The 22,489-nt window shown below is 30.0% G+C and overlaps 1 protein-coding gene and 4 long non-coding RNA genes across 5 annotated transcripts in view; 2 read left to right on the forward strand and 3 right to left on the reverse strand.

Moving 5' to 3' along the window:
- LOC122518175 (CCR4-NOT transcription complex subunit 6-like) overlaps positions 1-22,489 on the forward strand; it is a gene marked incomplete in the record, with an annotated part of 788,395 nt that overhangs the window by 489,187 nt on the left and 276,719 nt on the right.
- LOC122518178 overlaps positions 1-22,489 on the forward strand; it is a 287,457-nt gene that overhangs the window by 147,029 nt on the left and 117,939 nt on the right. The window lies entirely within an intron of this gene.
- On the reverse strand, positions 1,487-2,301 carry LOC122518184. The gene is made up of 3 exons (XR_006304004.1): positions 1,943-2,301; positions 1,665-1,796; positions 1,487-1,518 (listed from the first exon to the last, which is right to left on the reverse strand). It is a non-coding gene; the product is annotated as an uncharacterized LOC122518184 (long non-coding RNA).
- LOC122518183 lies at positions 2,990-3,307 on the reverse strand. The gene is made up of 3 exons (XR_006304003.1): positions 3,273-3,307; positions 3,150-3,192; positions 2,990-3,057 (listed from the first exon to the last, which is right to left on the reverse strand). It is a non-coding gene; the product is annotated as an uncharacterized LOC122518183 (long non-coding RNA).
- Positions 20,082-20,356, reverse strand: LOC122518180. Its single transcript, XR_006304000.1, has 2 exons — positions 20,239-20,356; positions 20,082-20,172 (listed from the first exon to the last, which is right to left on the reverse strand). It is a non-coding gene; the product is annotated as an uncharacterized LOC122518180 (long non-coding RNA).

Consider the following 22,489-nt stretch of genomic DNA (forward strand, 5'->3'; position numbering starts at 1 on the left):
CAAAAATACTGGTACATACTAGTATATATCTGCATACTAATATGATACAAGTATTGTCAAATTTCCACAAATAAATGTGAAAACTCTACTATTCAAAACGATTCGGAAAAAAAAATAATGAGAAAAATTTAATGTAAGTAAAAAAATACAAGTACATATCACACGTGACTGTACAAGTATTTATTTGAATATTGAATAATGCATTAATAGAAAACTTTCGCGAAACGATGTACAGTACACACTACCTAATACGCACACACTGGTGTAAAGTACATCGTGCAATCACTAACACAATGACAGCCGCCAAAGGAAACCTTAATAACTAATAACCCATGCAAACTTTTTCTCACCCATACGTGTAACACCTGGGCAACACGCATCGATGAGAACGAAGAGAGCATAGGGGGGAGAAAAGGGGAATTAGTATATTAGGCTGAAAATCCTGATCTAAAAATACATAATTAACATACATATATACATGAAAAAACATTTTTATAAAAATTCATCTAAACGGATTAAGGACTCTACAAGTCATTTGGTGAATAATGACTTAAGCAAGTGAATGAAAAAAAAAAAAAGTACCCCATAAGAAACGTTTTATATTATATTAATATATAATACTGTTTCGAGGTAGAGCAGTGTAGAGTGACTCTAACGGTGACAAAGATGGATGTTTCTTGCAAACCTCGGACGACTCTTTCATTAAATGGCTGTTCTAATTAAAGAACTGGGTTTTAAACCACCACTTAATTGCCAGAATCTATCCGTTCGCGAATTTGATTTGTCTTCTTGCTCATTTATTGATAATAATATCGAAGTATCGATATATTGAAATAATCACGATTGAAATACTAATCAAGATTGAAAAACTAATTACGAAGCAATGCATATAAAATAATTTTTACATGCTTTATTGGCACGAAATCGAGTAAATTAATGCTCGATTTCACCATTACTAACACGATTAAATACGTAAAGAGAAAAAAATAAGTACAATAATTAATTGCAATAATTATTAAGTGAACTGAAACCGATGAAACAAGAAGACCCTGGCCTAATCTAAATAAATCACATATATAAAAATATCACACATATATTGGGGAATCACTCGTGAGCAAAATCAAAGATCTTACTCACGGTCGCTTATGCTCGTTTAAGACAAAACACATCTACGAATACAACCAGGAACCCGTGCCGATATTGGAACTTTCATCCTCGGCATGATTGGATCACTGGAGGAACTTTAAATTTGTTCACTCACTCGTTACCAATTGTTACCATAAAAATAAAATAAAAAATGAAACTGAACAATTGGCAGTAGAAGTTCTGCGATGGCTCCAAAACACTCGTCCCCCTCGCTGTTGGTTGAACGATGTCGTGAAGTTGATTTAAATTGGATGAATCGTTGAATTGTTGAATTGTTGAATTGTTGAATCGTTGAATCGTTGAATTGTTTAATTGTTGAATCGATGAATCGTTGAATTGTTGAATCGTTGAATCGATGAATCGATGATTAATCTATATTTAAAAATAAAAAATAAAATTAATTATGTTTCATATCATTCAAAAGATTTTTCATGAATAGAAAACATGAACAAAAACAATCATGATTTAAAAAATGAATATGTGAGAAGTAATAATTAAGATTAGAAAATAATACTAACCGTTGATTTATCCAGACGAAGCCCCAGATTCGTCGATAAAGATGATCCAGAAGAAATAAAGATGTGAAGTTGATTTAAATTTGATGAATTGTTGAATTGTTGAATCGATGAATCGTTGAATTGATGAGTAATCTGTAATTAAAAATAAAAAATAAAATTAATTATGTTTCATATCATTCAAAAGATTTTTCATGAATGAAAAACATGAATAAAAACAATCATGATTTAAAAAATGAATGTATGAGAAGTAATAATTAAGATTAGAAAATAATACTAACCGTTGATTTATCCAGACGAAGCCCCAGGTTCGTCGATAAAGATGATCCAGAAGAAGTAAAGATGTTAATTCACACTTTCGACCATGACAATATTTTAATCGAAACGCAAATCCTCTTCTACCGAATTGGTCGAAAGTGTGTTAATGATTCTAATCGAGTACCGAACAAATTGTTTTTTTAACAAGAATATTTTAACAAATTCTTGCATTGATTTTAAATATTACGATTGAATTACTTTTAAAGCAATCTATACGATTGCATACAAAAAATGCAACATTTTTCGAAACAAAGTGACTCTAAGATTGCATTGCTCGCAATCGCAACTGAAGCTCTGAAAATCAAAGTTTAGTTAAAGCAAGTCGTAGCGTACTTCTGTTTATTTATTATGTTCCTAATAAAAAATATATTAATCGTTTTATAATTCAATTATTTAAACTACGTATTCCAAAAATTCTGAAATCGTGCTACTATTTTTATATGCTTTAATTATTAATAAAAAAAAAATTATTCGAAAGATGCAACCACAAACTTGTAAACTACAAAAAAAAAATAAGATAAAAATACAAACGAACAAATATCGCGTTGCATTCTATCTTTCAAAGAATAAATTTCATCGCGATAGGGTTATTTTTACAGAAGTATGCTAATTGCGTTAATATCTATAGGAAAAAATAGATATAGCATTAGTGTAAAACTAAACAAGGTACAATATTCATATATAATCATTTGAACAATTAATTAAAATCGATCGAACGTGTCTTGAATTATTTATATGAATTTAATACCATAAGAAATAAAATGAATTTATATTAATAAAATTTAAACAACAAGCGTGATTAAATAATTAATTCGATAAATCATTTCAATCACATTAGAATTAATAAACGAAACGAGAAGTTCAAAATTTCTAATGCACCGAACGTCATCCATTGGCCCGACAGTGCTTACGTTGCACCATACAAATTCTATGAACACCGTAAGCAATATTGAAATTAAAGAAAAAAAGAAAAAAGTACTTGCACGTATACGTATAGTTATACCAGTGTTCTACCATTGATTAGAATAATTTCAATGACTTTCTAAAACCATAGAAACAATGGGATGATCGCGTCTTTCTGAAACCATAAAAAGAATAAGAGATTATGTTAAAAATGTTTGTGAAACCATAATATAAGCATCATATAATTCTAATTACAGATCTTCTTACCTAATTTCAATGCATTCACGTTATCGATAATGATTGCGTGTACCTGTATATCAAATGAGATTTGATTAGATTACAAGATTTGATATTAAAATATTATTTAATTATTACGTAATAATTACTTACACGGAGCGGAATTAGTTACGACTTGTCTTGCCGCCATCCGAAAACAAAGTGAGGGATGACGTAGGTAGTACCTCTCCCCTCCTATTTACCTTATAAGATAGTCTAGAAATGTTTTTCTATGCGTACTAGACGAAAGACAACGTGTATACATAGCCGAGGCTTACCTCGTTTGACTTTGACCTTCACCTTCGCGTGTATTTCTCTTTCTCAACGTACATTCAAACGTATGTAGTCGTTAGTACACATAAAAATGAAAAGTAAATACGCGTGTTAGAGAAAATAAACTTGTACAAATAAAAAACGTAGTATGAGAATGTATTGAGTGTTACTTTTTTGTTGATGTATTGTTTTGTATTTTTAAAGATAGACTTTTATTTATTTCTATGTAACTTTTATATTGATTCTTTGATTGAAATTATTTTAGAATATTATTATCAAATGTAATATGAAATTTTTTATAAGCATAATAGAAATGGTATATGCATATTAAAATATATATATTAAATGTATTAGATTGTTAGGAAATGTAGATAATCAATAAGTATATTTATATATATATATATCGATTATTAGATTTAAAAATCTTTCATTGATTCTTTCTCTGATTGAAATTATTTTAGAATATAATTATCAAATGTAATATGAAATTATTTTAAAGCATAATAGCATATTAAAATACATATATATTAAATGTATTAGATTGTTAGGAAATTTAGATTTAATATTATGAAAAATGATTGTTAAATTTATCTCAAATTTTGTGATAAATTAATTAAAATGCATATTAAAACATCATTACGTTGATTGAAATTATTTTAGAAAATAATTATCACAAATGTAATATGGAATTTTTTATAAGCATAATAGAAATGTATACGCATATTAAAATATATATATTAAATGTGTTAGATTGCTAGAAAATGTAGATAATCAATAAGTATATTTATGTATATATCGATTATTAGTTTTAATATTATGGACAATTATTTTTAAATATCTTTCATTGATTCTTTATCTGATAGAAATTATTTTAGAATATAATTGTCCAATGTAATATGAAATTTTTTATAAGCATAATAGAAATGTATATGCATATTAAAATACATATATATTAAATGTATTAGATTACAATATTATGAAGAATATATTATGAAATATAATATTATGAAAAATGATTGTTAAATTTATGTCAAATTTTTTGATGAACTAATTAAAATGCATATTAAAACATCATTACCTTGATTCTTGTAAAATGGGTGTCCAGATATATTCTATATTATTTTCTTATTCCGAACGTGATCGAAGGAAATGGTGGTTGGGGTGGGAGTGTGGGTGGGGGTCAAAAAGAAGCTAATGCAAGTCCACCATATTGAAAGGAATTTGGCAAGATACCAATGATCATCTTGTATCGGCAACATTGACCTCGTGTCGATACATAAAACGTACCGGATGCATGTATACCATAAGTACACACACATACACACACACACACATACTTATATATATTTAATATATTTTTCTTCTTTATAATGCGAACAAATTTTTCTTTACACACAAATTCAAAAAAACAAATGAATATTTTTCTTAATTATCCAATCAAATGTTTCTTTACGAAATTCAAAATCGTATCACCGCATGGGAAATGATCGTCAATGTGAAAGTATTCGTGTAAGCTACGAAACAAAAAATTGACTATTTCGTTAAAATTGATGGTATTTTTATAAAACAGAAAAAGAACATTTTTATTTTGTTTTTTTTTTTTTTGTCAAATTTTTCGATCAATCCATGAACCAATGTGCGGTTTATTCAATACCCCTTTCCTCTTTCTATTCTTCCATGGGGGGCGGGGAGGGTGGTGGGGTGGTTATCGAGAAAAAGAGAGAGGTATTTGTGAAGCACAGCAGGACTTAATCTTTTTCCCGTTCGTTTCGTTCAATTTGTCAGCGGATATCCCGAAGAGACGTGGACCAATTCGCAAAGTTTTCATCCGTTTCGCTATTTATCCATTTTACGATCCTCTCATTCTCTCTCTCTCTCTCTCTTTTTCCTCTCTCTTCCTGTATGTCACTCTCATTTATACTTTTTTTCTTATTTTTATTCATTCTCGATCAATATTTTAAATAAATGATTTAAGTATAATACTTGCATTAAAATCACAGTACGTTCCTTCATATTAATATATACAATCCTGATTAATATTTCTAATATAAATATTAAGCATCTGATAATAATCAAAAATATTAACCTAACGAAAATAATCAATTTTTTCTATATAAAAGAAAAAAAAAATAAGATATGAATTTTTGTAAAGTGTGCAACAAAAAAGAAAAACAATTAATAGTATTAAATATATCAATACACAAATAATATAATATAATAAATATAATAGTATTAAAATATATCAATACACAAATATATATATATATAATATAATATAATAAATATAATAGTATTAAATATATATCAATACATATAAATAATAAAATATATTAAATAATCTATTGACACAACAACAACAAAAAAAAGAAAATCAAAAATATATATATTATTCATTATTATATTATTATATTATATAAAAATATATATATTATTCATTATTCATATCATACTTATTACAAAATACTGATCAAAGAGAGTAGAAGAATATGATAAAAAAAGAAAGAAAAAAACAAAAAAAGAAACGTTCCTTCATATTAATATACAATCCTGATTAATATTTCTAATATAAATATTGACCATATGATAATAATCAAAAATATTAACCTAACGAAAATAATCAATCATTTCTATAATATTTATTTAAACATTTAATTTCATTATTTTCTATAGAAATTTTATTTTACAAATTTTCGTAGGCTTTTTCTCACATTCGCATTATAAATGAAATACAAATTTGAAAATAATAAAATTGAATTATTCAATCATTTTCCTTGGAAAACAATTTGTTCATCTAGATATTTATTTAAACATTTAATTTCATTATTTTCTATAGAAATTTTATTTTAAAATTTTCGTAGGCTTTTTCTCACATTCGCAATATAAATGAATTACAAATTTGAAAATAATAAAATTGAATTATTCAATCATTTTCCTCGAAAAACAATTTGTTCATCTAGATATTTATTGAAACATTTAATTTCATTATTTTCTATAGAAATTTTATTTTAAAATTTCGTAGGCCTTTTCTCACATTCGCAATATTCTTAGTGTTAGCTGTTGGAAAAAGGGTGAAGGGTTGAAAGGGTTTGGCAAGGATAAGGGTCTGATCAAAGAAAGATAGAAAGAAAGAAAATGAGAAAGGGAAAAAGAGGAAAATAAGAATAAACGAGGAAGATGAGTAGAGGAAGAGGTGAAACAAAATTTATCTCGATTAAACTTGGAAACTTTAGGTTGAAGTTTTTCTTTACTGAGTTTCCTTCTAATGGGAGTTTCAGAATGGAAGAAGCACCTCGTCTTCGTGCCATATATTAAGGACCGATTTCTATCTTCGTGAAATATTAAGTTTCAAGAATGGAGAGGAAAGACTCTGTGTAGGATTCGTTGAAACAAAAAAAAAAAAAAGAAAATTTCAGTAGCTGGACGGACTGTGAACCGGGATTCGAATCAAGGAATTTTCTCCAATGTAATTCGACGTAAATGACGTAGATTTTTTTGGACAATTTTTTTCTTCCAAAACTTCGGAATTCTTCGAATAATCTGATTTTTTGTATGCTACTTCCTGTGACGTCATATTATCCTGTTACAAAATTCATTTTTCGACAATAGTTGAATACATTTTCTGAAAAAATGTGAATACGTAACAGGATCGCATGAAGTACGAACAAATGACACGATTATATTCTTCGGTATTTTTTCATTTTAAATATCTGTATTTTTTTTTTTAGACGAAGCAAGAAAAAAGAATAAACATTTTTAATGAAGGTGTAGAAAAAAAAATATCCACCAGACGAAATCGTCATTTTTTGTTAGATTTTTTTCTTTTTCATATTCTTTATATTATTTCAAATTATTCGTGTGAAAACGTATACGTTTATAATAAAAATTATATACCTTATAATAATATATAAAATATTATGTATAAATAATAATATATATATAAATAAATAGATAAATAATAATAATAATAATAATAAATATAATAAATAATAATAATAATATATAAATAAAAATATTATAATATAATATATAAATATATACCTTATAAATAATTGCCTCTACAAAAATTTTAATTATATTAATATAATTTTTTAAATATTTTTCTAACTATTTCTTTATTTATTTTTTATCATTATTATTATTATTATTATTATTTATTATTTCTATTTATATTTATTTTTCCGAGCACGGAGATATTTAGTAATCTTTCTGAATAATAATTAAATATACAATAAAAAAAGAAAAGAAAAGAAAAGAAAAGAAAAGAAAATTAAGTAAAAAATACAAAATAATTATACGACAAGACGTTCTCTCGAAAAAAACAAAAAAATAATTCAATTTATTTTCCACGTGATACTATTGTTAATCCTCCCCTCTCTTCAAAATTATTTTTACCTTCCTTCTTTCTTATTTCTTGTCGACAAAAAAAATATCTTTCTTTCTCGAGCACCTTGCACGACAAATTATATTACATCGTAGGCAATATATTTTTCCTCATCGTAACTCGGTTGGCGAGGATGAAGCTGATGTTGGTGAAGCAGTAGTGGGTGGTAAAGGAAAGGAGTAGGGGAGGGGGAGGGAGAAGGAAGAGGAAGGATCGCGAGGAGGGAATAGGAGATCGATAACAGTCAAAAGTTTTTATCTGGAAAACTAGATATCAGAAAGGAAGAAGAAGGTGTAAGAAGAAGAAAAAAAAAGGATATCACGGGGTGAGTGGGTGAGTGGGTGGGGGGGGGGTTAGGGTGGTTCGGAAAATACGTGAGAATTTTCGTGCGAGCAAGTAATGCCATAGCACGTGCAACTAAGCAGAAAGGGTGGATGATGGGGTGGCGGGGGTGGGGGTGGGGGCGAGGGGGAGGGGGGTGAGGGCTTGAGAAGCATCGAATGACGGTATAAGCATTTTCTCCATTTTACAAATACTTTTCACCCTCTCTCCTCTCTCTCTCTCTCTTTTTCTTTTTTTTTTTTTTCTATCCGTCTCTTTCTCTTCCCATGTTCGACTTCCTATTTCTTCTCTCTTGTCACTTCATTTGACGCATCAAACGCATTCGGAATTTTGTCGATGCGTGAGAAAGAAAGAGAGAATGAGTGAGAGAGAGAGAGAGAGAGAGAGAGAGATAGAAATTCCTATCTCGTTATTTTCATTTTTAGATTTCTTTTTTCTTTTTTTTTTTTTTTTATTATTCATTTCGTATAGTAGCCTATACACACGGTAAACCGGATGTAATGTATATATTATATATATATAAAACTAGGATAGAAAAAAAAGAGAGAGGATTTATCTATTAACGTTGGGACTACGCGTATCAAAAAGGAGATTCGCGTAGTTTTTGATGGAAGTCCTGCGAAATTCGTTTCTTTTTTTCTTTCTTTTTGTAAGCCATTCAATTTTTATTCCCCTCAAGTCCCCCCCCCCTCCTACTCCCACTCCCGCCCTCTTCGCACCTCACTTCACCCCAGACCAGACCGATTTTCATCTCGAAATACGAGATCATGAGCGAATGGGGGTTTTTTTTTTTTTTTTTTCTTTTTTCCTTCAAAAGATCCAACCGTTTGATATTATAGATTAAATAGTATTCTTTTTCTGTTTCATTTTTTTTTTTCTTTTTTTATCATATTCTTTTAATCTCTTTGGTCAGTATTTTGTAATAAGTATGATATGAATAATGAATAATATATATATATTTTTATATAATATAATAATATAATAATGAATAATATATATATTTTTGATTTTCTTTTTGTTGTTGTTGTTGTGTCAATAGATTATTTAATATATTTTATTATTTATATGTATTGATATATATTTAATACTATTATATTTATTATATTATATTATATATATTTGTGTATTGATATATTTTAATACTATTATATTTATTATTATATATTATTTGTGTATTGATATATTTAATACTATTAATTGTTTTTTTCTTTTGTTGCACACTTTACAAAAATTCACATCTTATTATACCTAGATTAACAAATTGTTTTCCAAGGAAAATGATTGAATAAATTAAATTTAATTATTTTCAAATTTGTATTTCATTTATATTGCGAATGTGAGAAAAGGCCTACGAAAATTTTAAAATAAAATTTCTATAGAAAATAATGAAATTAAATGTTTAAATAAATACCTAGATGAACAAATTGTTTTGAAATGATTGAAAATGATTGAATAATTAAATTTCATTATTTTCAAATTTGTATTTCATTTATATTGCGAATGTGAGAAAAGGCCTACAAAATTTTAAATAAAATTTCTATAGAAAATAATGAAATTAAATGTTTAAATAAATACCTAGATGAACAAATTGTTTTCAAATGAGTGAAAATGATTGAATAAATTCAATTTCATTATTTTCAAATTTGTATTTCATTTATTTACGGTTAAATCGTTTGATCGATAAATAAATTCGTTAGTTTTGAGATTAATTTATCTTCTTAACAAATTATAATATGTGAGCACTGATATAAATTGAGAAAATGAAATAAATTTTAATAATAAATGATATTATAATTAAAACAAATTTTAAATTCATAGTAATATCGATTAAATAATTTCTCAATTTTCTTCGTTGTTCGTAAAAATAATCGATCTGACGAATGATTGTTGTTCGTATATTAAAAAAGAAAAAATAGAAAAAAGAATAGAAGAAAATTCGAGAAACATTTATAAATCATAAAACTTTTCAACTCAACCCATATATATTTTTTCTATAATTTCTATCTCTTGAATTAAACCATAAAAAATATATTTTACCATCCGAACTAAACTGTTACATAATAATACTTCTTAATAATGTTTTCTTTGAAACAAATAATTGCTTGCACAGTGAACAGTGAAATATGCATTTTGACGAACAACTACAAATGTGTAGAATTAAAAATAAAAAAAAAGATTAGTATCGCATCAACCAAAAAAAAAAAAATGAAAAAATAAAAATCATTTCCCCATAAATAATATCGTACGTAAATTTTTTTTTATTAGATATTTAATTATTAGGAGGAAAAAAAAAGAATTCTCGTTGATAGGAGAAGAGACACTTGTATCTTTTTATTTTTTTTTTTTCTTTCCCCTTTTGTTCTCGTCATTTTAATTGCATTCACAATCCTTTTCGTGCGATCGATAATAGAAGGAATAATCTGACAGAGGTTTTTTCCGTGTGTTCGAGAAAGAGATAAAAGCAAGCCCCGATGGATCGTCGTACGATGGGAAATTCTATTGGGATAACTCGATCAAAACTGAAAGTCGAGTTGTGCCAGGGTGAAACGTTGGGTACACGAACCGAACCATGTCGGATTTGAAATTAATGGCTAACTCATGCGAGTTCGCGAACGTAACCGCAAATAGGAGATAACTTTCTAGCGAGTATCCACGTGAAAGTAATCCGAGTGTGTAGAAACGAGATAATTACTTTCTATTATTAATCGAATATTATTTGATTATAAAAGAATGATAAGAAATGATGAACGAAACGTAAAAGAAAAATAAAAGAAAAAAGGTATAAGTTGTATTATTAGATAATTAAAATTTTGTACAAAAATTTATCGATTAATTTATCATTATCTTATTTAATCGTAAGATTTTGTGATTTGTCGTTTGTATATTTATAATCTAATTATTTTCATTTAATAATTATATATATTATATCAATATATTATTTTTATTTAATTTATATTATATTTAATTTAATTATCGCGTTAACGAGTTATTATGATTATTTTTAATCTACGTTTGTTTTATAAATGTACGTAGAAAAATATACGAAGAATAAACAGCAAATATTAACACGATTGATTCAATATTTTGTTCGTCTATAATTTTATTACGAATACATTGTATTTAACTTTTCAATCTCTCGTATCTTCGTATTAGTTTTTTCGTAAAGTTAAGTTTCTATAAAATTGTCGTCCCTTTTCTTTTTCTTCTTCTTCTTCTTTTCATTTCTTTTCTTTATCTTGGAAAAACGCGTCGAGGGAGATCTTTTTCTGCGGTTCGCACGTACGAATCCTCGCGGCTACGTGAAATCGAAAATAGTGCTCGAGGGAAGTGTAGTTTCTGCAGTGATTCGACAAATCGTCGAGAACTGCAGTCCGGTTGTGTGTTTAGGTGCCAAGCGAAGAAGACCGGACCGAACAAATTGCCCCAGAAAAACTTCGAAAAACACTGCTCCACAACCTTTTAAGAATTCAAGAACGATGCCAAACGGCCACGAACTGTCGTCGCGAATAACGGAACTCCAAAAAATATTTAATATCGTCAGACTATTCTTACTAATTTAAAATAAATGAAATTTACTATTTCAACTATGACAACTAACGCGATCATCTTTTTTACTTATACCGTTAATTACGCGATTTTTCATTATTTAATTATTCTATTATTTTATGTATTATACGATAATAATCAATAATATTATTTCAATTAATTTATTAAAAAGTTGAATTCATTTTTTATACTTATTCATAATCTTAGATTAAAGTATTCATTGTTTTTATTAATTCATTTATATAATTTAAAATAAGTTTTATTTTATTTACCATAAGTAAATAAAATCGTGTGATGATGGTAAAAAAGATACTACTAAAAACAAGCCACTATAGTGGCTCATCGACCTGAAATAAATAATCGCAAAAGCCACTTTAGTGGCAGGCCGGCTAAGGCCTATATCGGTAATTGCAGTGCTCTACCTTTATCCATCGACCGTCGGTAGCTGCCACCGTCGGTAACTGCCACCGTCGGTAATAGTAGACTTAACATTTTTTTTTATCTACGTCTGTAATATTTCGTATTTAGGTTCCTGACGGTCAATATTATTAAAGTACAAACTCTCATTAAAATCGGTCGATGTTTTATAAATAGGAATCTATTATCGACGGTAATTTATTTATTTTTACGGCCTATTATCTATCCATTGCAGCTATGATTTAAAAAGGAAACCTGCAGAGACAAAATGTTATTCTAGGACTGTAAAGATGCAATGAATGAATCAAATGCAATCTCTTTTATAGATCGCAACTTAAATTTCAACAATTTCGGATTACTCCCTGGTATCTGTAAATGCAAAACAGTTATTAAAAAACATTATAAAGTAATTAGTTTCTGTATATTAAATGGATAGAAGGAACTAAGAAAAGGGGTAAAAGAATATGGTATTAATTGGGAAGTTAAAAGAAACTAATTACAATTATAATGTTTATGGTAAGCGGTCTTTGGCTAGATTTTACTTGCAATGGAATGTTTAACATATAAAATATGTTAAACATTATACTGAAAGTAAAATACCATTGCCCAGGTCTAACCACGAGGAGGTAACCGCTTTTGAAGACCCGGGATGTGCATCCTGAAGATGTCCCATCCGAATTGAATTGAAACCATAAAAAATGAAAGCCCCGAGAACGTTTTTAATGAGCCTCACTCTTGGACCCCACCCTAAGAGTTTCATTCGGAAAATCCTTGCAATTATTATCAAGAATGTAGAGAAAAGTGGAATACCAAATAATAAAATGATAAAGACGGAGTGAAACATGAATAGAATTGAAATAACATGGAACCTGTGAACGAATAAAATACATTAAAAATAAGTATTACATGCCTGCGATGCTAAGGGGAGAAGAATAAATAGATTAAAATTATACATTTAATTATTATAATAATAATTTCCTTATACAATCCGTTACTATAATTAAGTCCTCTTCTGGTCCTCGGCTGGTCCTCCTTCTAATAAATCTGCAACAAAAAAAAGGGGGATGGAAGAAGGAGAAAAGAGGGCCTGGAAACGAACCTGAAAAAGAAAAGATAAGATTATTTTAGATTTGCAAAATGCAATGAATGATCCATGGTATCTATAAAAATTTGGACTGATCCATGGTATCTGCAAGAACATAAAAGTGCATCAACAATGATTTTCTTCACACAAACATAAAACGAGGAATGCATGTTAATAAAATTTAAGTTACACCGATGATTTTACTGAAAAGTAACACATTGTAGTATAATTGCAATATATATACATACGAAAATTACACATATTAAATTGAAAATATTCATAATGTGTAATCTTTTAATTTTGCAATCTACCTAAAATATAGTAAAATAAAAATAAGTGTATATAATTTGGTGGTGTTTCATGGTACCTGTAAAAATAATTATGTCGTATTACCATTTAATATAACTCAGTCCCTCTTTTGAGTCTCCCCCTCTCAGTCCTTCTTCGTTTCTCCCTTCTCTTGGACGAAGTGTTGCATTATCTGCATAATTCAACCTGCCAACAAAACATTAAAAATAGGATCGTTTGGTGTGGGTGGAATTTTAGGTAAGGACATGATTCTATCCTTGGGAGTAAGATAGAATCAAGGCTCGCGTGGGCAGGGTCGCATCCCTGAAGTAGATTCTTTCTTAGCAAAGAAAGAATCTACCCGCTACCCATTGAAAAAAAATACTGGAAACGAACCTGAAAAGAAAACAGAAAGATTAGTTCAGATTTGCGAAAACCAATGAATGCATCGAAAGCATATTCCTTTTTAGATCAAAATCCAATACTTACAAATGCATTGAATTAATCATATCCTGAAACAAAATATAAACGAAAATTAATTAATATATAATAATAATTGAATAAATCTTAATACCTAAAACAATCAAAGAGACATTAAAAAACATTATAAGATAATTAGTTTCTACGAATGAAATGAAGAATGAAAAGTGGGGAAATTGTGTGTAATAGGAAATTAGAAAATGATATGATATTGGAGCGGGAATTCGGGAATGGTATTGTACTCTATCATGATTTTAAAGTATTTTCTATCTTTTAAATGAAATATCATTTATAAAATCAAATTTTCTTAATACTCGATTTATTTTAAGGAAAAATTATGTTTGGTTTGGTGGGTGGCATGGCAAATCCAACGATGGTCACCTGTAACAAAAAGAAAACTATTTTAATTATTACCATTCTTAATAACCATTATAAATTATTGACGAGCAAAACAAAAAATAAAACAATAAAAATATCAAATGACCAACGAGCTATTCTCAAAAATTCAACCATGCTGTTGAATTTGAAAATAACTCATTAAGTCTGTAGTTGCCCTCTTGAGCCACAATTAAGTGGGGGCCTCTTCGGCTTTTAGCCTCTTCTTTCTTCAAGCCTACTGTCGGACATTCCCTACGTGCGAGCACGAAAAGAATCTTTGACCAAAAACGTCAATCGTTCCAAAAAGTATTCGCATAATTTGGCATATTACAACGATTAATGATATAGAATTAGAATCGTCCCTGATTCTATATTATAAAAAAACCTAACCGACCCTAACACAACCCTGAAAAAGAAAAATGTGATTAGTAAAACATCCTGAGCTTTTTACATAGAAAATAATATTACCTTTTGGTCGAGAGATATCTCATCGCCGAAAGGAATATTATTAACATGTAAAGTATCGATTCTATTCTAATACCAAACCGTTATAATATGCCAAATTATGGTCGTACAATTTAGAAACGACTTCAAGACATTTTCACCCAATTACTCTCAACTGCTTATACACTAATATAAATGAAATACATTTCACATTACAATATATATATGAAATAATTCCATTTATTTTCTTTCATCATACATCTTATGCAAATAATTCCGATGTTCGTTAAGGGGGTGACTCTATTTATTAATTATTACAAAATGCATTCGCGTTTCCCGTTAGCTATCCTAGCTCGTGGACAATCAACGAACTTAAAAGTTCATCGACTGTGCACATATTACACGAGCACATTTAATCGAATGTCCGAGCAGTTAATTATGCTAATCGATGACCTATAACACTTCGCACTTTTACTATCGAGTAATATAATCGAATTGAAATAAAAATAATACTAAAAATGCAATGCATTTCTTTGCAATATTTTTATTTAATTATTTTTATATTGAATTATATGAAACATTTCAAAGATTAAATCGCGATAGTGCGAAGTGCTAGTTATAATACTTAAAACTAAGTATCAATTCATCAAAGGTTTTGCGGATTTGATTTCGACTCTATCTCGTTCGAGATACAATCGAAATAGAAATGAATTTCTTAAATGGTTGCAAATCCCTTTGAATCATGATACATAACATATTACAGAATTGTCACAAAAAAGATTTACAAGTCAAGCAAGATAGAATAAAAAGATAGAATTTTGTGACAATTCCGTATAAAACCCGGAGGTGGGGACTCGCACTGAAAAGTGCAAGTATGCCACGTGCCATTCCGGGGTCCTACCTACTTATAATTAAAGTTTCACATTCTCTCAAAAAAATACACATGCATACCCACCCACACACTCCACGGTTCTCACACATACCACCAGGGTGCAAAAGCCTAAACTAGAGAGCATGCCCCGGGGCACCTCCGACACCCTAGTTCAAACGCGTTTTCTAAATTTATGGGAGTACGTACCAATTGCTGTAATCGTCTGTCAAGGCTAGTGATTATTGCATAAATGACTAATGCAAAAATACAAGTATAAACTAGTATTATTGCATACTAGTTATATACGAGTATATCATAGTTTCCGCAAATAAATGCGGTAACTCTACTATGCAAAACGATTGTTAAAAAAGAAAATTTCGTATCGTACGCGTGACTCTACAAGTTATTTTTATTCAATAACTTTAAAAAATAATAAGCGCGGTATTACGTATCGCGAAACGATGTACAATGCACATTCCTAACCGCACACACATGTGCAATGTACACCGTGCAATCACTAGCACAATGACAGACGCCAAATGGGGGGAAAAACTTAAAACTAAACCCATACTAACCGTTTCTCACCCATACGTGTACACCTGGGCACACGCATAAATGAGAACGCAGAAAGTATAGGGGGGAGAAACGGGGATTAGTATATTAATTGCTGAAAATCCTAATCTAAGATTTGATTATATATAAAAATGTTCTCTCATTAATCTAAGCGGGCTATGACTCTACAAGTCATTTATAATGACTTTTAAAAAGATTTTAAGAATTTAAAAAAATAATAAAAATCTCGGACGACTCTTTCGTTAAATGGCTGTTCTAATGAAAGAACTGGGCTTTGAGCCACCATATAACAGCCAGAGTCTATCCGTCGCGAATGGGTTTGTCTTCTTGCTCATTTTTGATTATATCGAAAAATAAAATCGCGATTAAATAAACTAAGTACGAAGCAATGCATGTAAGACATTTATTACATGCTTTATTGGACGAAATCGAGTAAATTAATACTCGATTTCACCACTACTAAACGCGAACGAAACACGTAATAAAAAAGAAAAGTGCATTAATTAATTGCACTGTTAATTAAATGAATTTAACCGATGAGACAAGAAGACCTATCCTGAACTAATAATATAACATACAATAAAATATACAATTTTCATGAGCAATTTCAAAAAAGGACTAATCCTTTTTTGAAATCACTCATGTGCTCGTCAATAATTTTTTGGAATAATTACAACCAGTAACTCGTGCCGATTGGGACCTTTCATCCTCGGCATGATTGAGCACCGGAGGGACTTTAAATTTTAACTCACGACCTGCTAATGTTATATTACATATATGTGGCATTTTAAAATAAAATGACGCATGTATGCAATATGAACAATTAGCATTAGAAGTTCTGCGGTGGCTCCAAAACACTCCTACTTCGTAGCAAATGGTCCAGCTGCATCCCTCGTCCATCAGACCCATCGGAGAATTCCTCGATGCACTTTTCCTCGCACTCCCGTGACTCTAATATCGCGGTAAACGAATATAAGAAACTATAAAAAGTTTCTTATCGCGAAACCGAAATTTTTCTTAAACGGCGAACAACACTGAATCTACATACGCGATACGATTTGAATTTAATTTACGCCCGGTCACTGACTCTACTTCGCGATTAAAATGTTACTTTAATTATTCGTACAAACACTGATTCTACAATCTAATTCAAAGACTGCATTGCACGCAGTCAATGCAAAACAAAAATTTCACTCCCGATAGGCGGTCACTTCACTGATGCACTTCACTGACTCTACTTCGCGAACAGTCTGTACGACTGTTTTAAAATTAAAAAACTATAATTTTATACGAACAAACTCTAATGCAATTAACTGCATTGCTCGCAGTTAATTGATATATAAATCTCAAAAATAACGCGAACACGAACGCGAAACGCGACCGAATTTTAATAACGAACGATCGTGCTTCTAATCCGTGATTTTAAATTATATTATAACGATCAAACACTCCCGTTACATTGCTTCGCGCACGAATTGCAATGATGTTCTGAAACAGAAAATGAAAAAGAACGATTAATATCGTCGTCGTAATCAAAAACTATTAAAAATTTATCATAGAAAATGTTTCATAGAAAAATATACTTACTTCTAATCTTCATTGATGAATGCACGATGGGTCTCCTACCCTTAGGGTGACGATGACCGAATGCACTGACTCTACTCCGCGATCAAATTGTATTTTAATTATTCGAACAAACACTGACTCTACTTCGCGATAAAAATTGTATTTTTTAATTATTCGCACAAACACTGACTCTACTTCGCGATAAAAATTGTATTTTAATTATTCGAACAAACATGACTCTACTTCGCGATCAAAATTTTATTTTAATTATTCGAACAAACACTGACTCTACTTCGCGATAAAATTGTATTTTAATTATTCGAACAAACATGACTCTACTTCGCGATCAAAATTTTATTTTAATTATTCGAACAAGCACTGACTCTACTTCGCGATCAAAATTGTATTTTAATTATTCGAACAAACACTGACTCTACTTCGCGATAAAAATTGTATTTTAATTATTCGAACAACACTGACTCTACTTCGCGATAAAATTGTATTTTTTAATTATTCGAACAAACACTGACTCTAATTTTTTACAACTGCATTGCGCGCAGTTCAAAAATCAACACCAACACTTGCTTACCTTTCTGTAAAGAGAGAAAATAAGAAAACTATTAGTATCGTTGTTACCATTTAAAAATTACAAGTAATTATTAAAGAAATGTTTAATAGAAAAATGAATTTACCTTCTATCTTGATTGATGAATGCCCGATGGGTCTCCTACCCTTAGGATGACGATGCCGTAGACGGTTCTAACGAAAATCAGAAACTTACGTGTTTCTTATCGCGACCACGACACTGATTCTAATTTTGACAACTGCATTGCACGCAGTTCAAACACTAACGCAAACACTTAGCCTTCTGGAAAAAGAAAAAACAAAACGATTAGATCATTGTTATCGTTTAAAAATTATAAGTAATTATTAAGGAAATATATTTAATACAAAAATTAATTTACCTTTTATCTTCAGTGATGAATGCCCGATGGGTCTCCTACCCTTAGGATGACGATGGCACACGTATAAACCGAATAAAAGAAACTTTCGGAGTTTCTTTACCCGAAAAATTTCCGATTTTTGTTTAACGATGCAAACACTCGAGTACCTCATTGCCTACGCGCTCGATTGCAATGATGTTCTGAAACAGAAAATGAAAAAGAACGATTATATCTTCGTCGTAATCGAAAACTATTGAAAATTTATTATAGAAAATGTTTCATAGAAAAATTATACTTACTTTTAATCTTCAGTGATGAATGCCCGATGGGTCTCCTACCCTTAGGATGACGATGGCGGACGGTAACGAAAATAAAAAACTATAAAATAGTTTTTTCGCAAACGCGAACGCGACCGAGACGTGCTTTACCGACCGCACTGCACGTCAAAAACGTCTGAAAGAATGCACAAGATTAGTGTTCCTAGAAAATAAATCGAGTATTTTAATGTGGGATATAATATGAAGGTAGTATTAAAGGGAAAACAATGTAATGAATTATAATATGATATTAATTAGGAAAATGAAAGAAACTAATTATCATTACAATGTTTATGGTAAGCGGTCTTTAGCTGGATTTTACTTGCAATGGAATGCATAACTAAAATATGTTAAACATTATACTGAAAGTAAAATACCATTGCCCAGGTCTAACCACGAGGAGGTAACCGCTTCTGAGACCCGGGATGTGCATCCTGAAGATGTCCCCATCCGAATTAATGGAAACCAAAGAAAATGAACCCCGAGAACGTTTTTAATGCCCCACTCTTAGACCCCACCCTAGAGTTTTATACGGAAAATTCTTACAATTACTATCGAGAATAAAAAGAAAAGTTTAAATACTGAATAAGAAAATGAAACCGGGAAGTGCATCTGAATAAAATTCAGTAACATCGCTGATTTATTTGGAAACTAATATACTTTAATATAATTTCGATAAATACGCACGGAGATTACAATTAATGAATATTTATACTAATAATTGTCAATCTACTTAAAATATAGTGTTATAAAATAAATGCATATAATTTTTGATTGATCCGTGGCATCTGTAAAAATAAAGAAAATACATTAAAAATAACTATATACATGTGCAATGCTACGAGGAAAACAATAAATGGATTAAAATACTTCATTTATATTGAGAAATAATATTTTATATTACCGTTTACCATTACTCTGTCCTCTTCTAGTCATCTTCTAATCCACTTTCCTTTCTCTTGGACGGAATGGTTATATAAACAATAAAATGATTAAAAATATTCATTTACTTATAGAAATAATTATTTTTTACTACCATTTACCATAACTTAGTCCACTTCTGGTCCATCTTCTAATCCACATCCCCTTCCTCTTGGTCGGAATTGTTATCTGAAACATAAACGAATTAAAAAAGTTCATTTGCTTATGGAATAATTATATTCTACTACCATTTACCATAACTCAGTCCTCCTAAGGTTCGTTTCCTTCTTCTCTTGGACGGAATTTGGCATCATAGTTTATCCTGCAAAGAAAATATTAAAAGGAATAGGAAAAGAATAGGAAAAAGTAGAACTTTTAAGGTGGAACTTTTCACGATTTTTGTTTTAAGTGGTTTCCCCCGATCGGACTAATCCACTGACTCTAATTTTTTTTACGAGAAACCTAGGCTTCACGCGACGATCGACCATTACTCTAACAGCAGACGGTTGAGGCCTGACTAACGGATAGTGACCGAATCGCCAACGCGTGTCGCTTCGGTCCCTATGCTAAATGCATATTTATGCATATCAAATCGCGAATAAAAAAACAACGCATCCTAATAATATATATCGCGAGGGACCTAGGCTTCACAAGACGACCGACCATAGTGCCAACGGCAGGACCGGTGAGGCCTGACTAACGGATAGCGACCGAATCGACTTAGTGTCGCTTCGGTCCCTATGCTAAATGCATATTTTATGCATATCAAATCGCGAATAAAAAACAAATCTAAAAGTTGTTCCACCTCAAAAGTTAAGTAAACTCACTTGAATGCATGCTAATTCATGTGAACATACTTGATATAAAGGAAAAGAAAGAAGTGAAAGAAATAGGGAAGGTATGATGGTTAATGGGGGAAATAGAAGGTAAGGACTACCTGTAAAAATGTAAGAATTATTAAAGAAACTTATAAAGTAATTAGTTTCTGTATATTAAATGGATAGAAGGAACTAAGGAAACGGGTAAAAGAATATGGTATTAATTGGGTAGTTAAAAGAAACTAATTACAATTATAATGTTTAAAGTAAGCGGTCTTTGGCTAGATTTTACTTGCAATGGAATGCATAACATATAAAATATGTTAAACATTATACTGAAAGTAAAATACCATTGCCCAGGTCTAACCACGAGGAGGTAACCGCTTCTGAAGACCCGGGATGTGCATCCTGAAGATGTCCCCATCCGAATTAAATTGAAACCAAAGAAAATGAAATGAAAATGATCACCCCGTGAATGATTTTTAATGAGTCCCCACTCTTATGCCCCACCCTAAGAGTTTTATTCGGAAAATCTTTACAATTACTATCGATAATGAAGAGAAAATGGAAACCAAATAAAAAATGATTAAAAGAGTAGTAAAACATGAATGGAATCGAAGTAACATGGAACCCGTGAATAAAAAAATACATTAAATATAAATGTTACACGTGTGTAATGTGCTAAGGGGAGAAGAATAAATAGATTAAAATTACTACATGTAATTATAAATTAAATTATACATTTAATTATACTATAATTATCTTACACTATCCTTTATTATAACTAAGTCTTCATGCTGCTGTCCTGGTGTGTCCTCGTGCTGTCCTGGTGTGGTCATCCTCCTATGTAACCTGCAACAAAAAAGCAAAGGGATCGGGAAGAAGTTGAAAAGTAGGCTTTTTAAAGTGAAACATTTTACGTTTTTTTTTTAAGTGGTATCCCACCGGTTGGACTAATCCCTGACTCTAATCTATATTACGAGGAACTTACGCTGCACGTACAGTTTGCCCACCAGCACTATATTTACTGCAGCTTGAGGAACTGAATCCCTGGGCCCGTCTTACTAATAGCGGTGGTAGACATCCCTTCTAATGCAGTTTCAGTTCCTATGCTACGTGCACATCTATGCTTGCAAAATCGCGAGTTAAAAAAGCAAAGTAAAATAAAAAAAAATAAAAAAAAAAGGATAGGCGTTTCACTTTAAAAAGCTGAGGGTAGGACATGATTCTATCCTTGGGAGAAAGATAGAATCAAGGCTCGCGTGGGCAGGGTCGCATCCCTGAAGTAAATTCCTTTAACAAATGGCGCCCTTTGCGAAGAAGAAATCCACCCGCTACCCATTGTGTTTCTAAAAAAAAATATAAAATTTTATTAAACGTTTGATATTAATTTTATGTAACAATGATTGAAAAACAATTTAAGTAATTGGTATAGTTTATAATTATGTTACAATCCAAGAACGCAATCAAGCTGAAGACACAGTCATCTAAAATCATAAAAATAAATTCATATTAAAATTATTTTCTATATTCAAAATACGGTAATGGGAAAGTATGTAATATTTAAATAAGGTATTAGTGTAATACAAATTAATCTAATAAATAGAAAACAATATATAAAGTTCTGATTTTAACATTATTTCAATTGTTGTAATTGTTTAACAAATGTACATTTGTTGTAATGTTCT

The sequence above is a fragment of the Polistes fuscatus genome, unplaced genomic scaffold, assembly GCF_010416935.1.
Source record: "Polistes fuscatus isolate 324 unplaced genomic scaffold, CU_Pfus_HIC Scaffold23, whole genome shotgun sequence".
Lineage (NCBI taxonomy): Eukaryota > Metazoa > Arthropoda > Insecta > Hymenoptera > Vespidae > Polistes > Polistes fuscatus.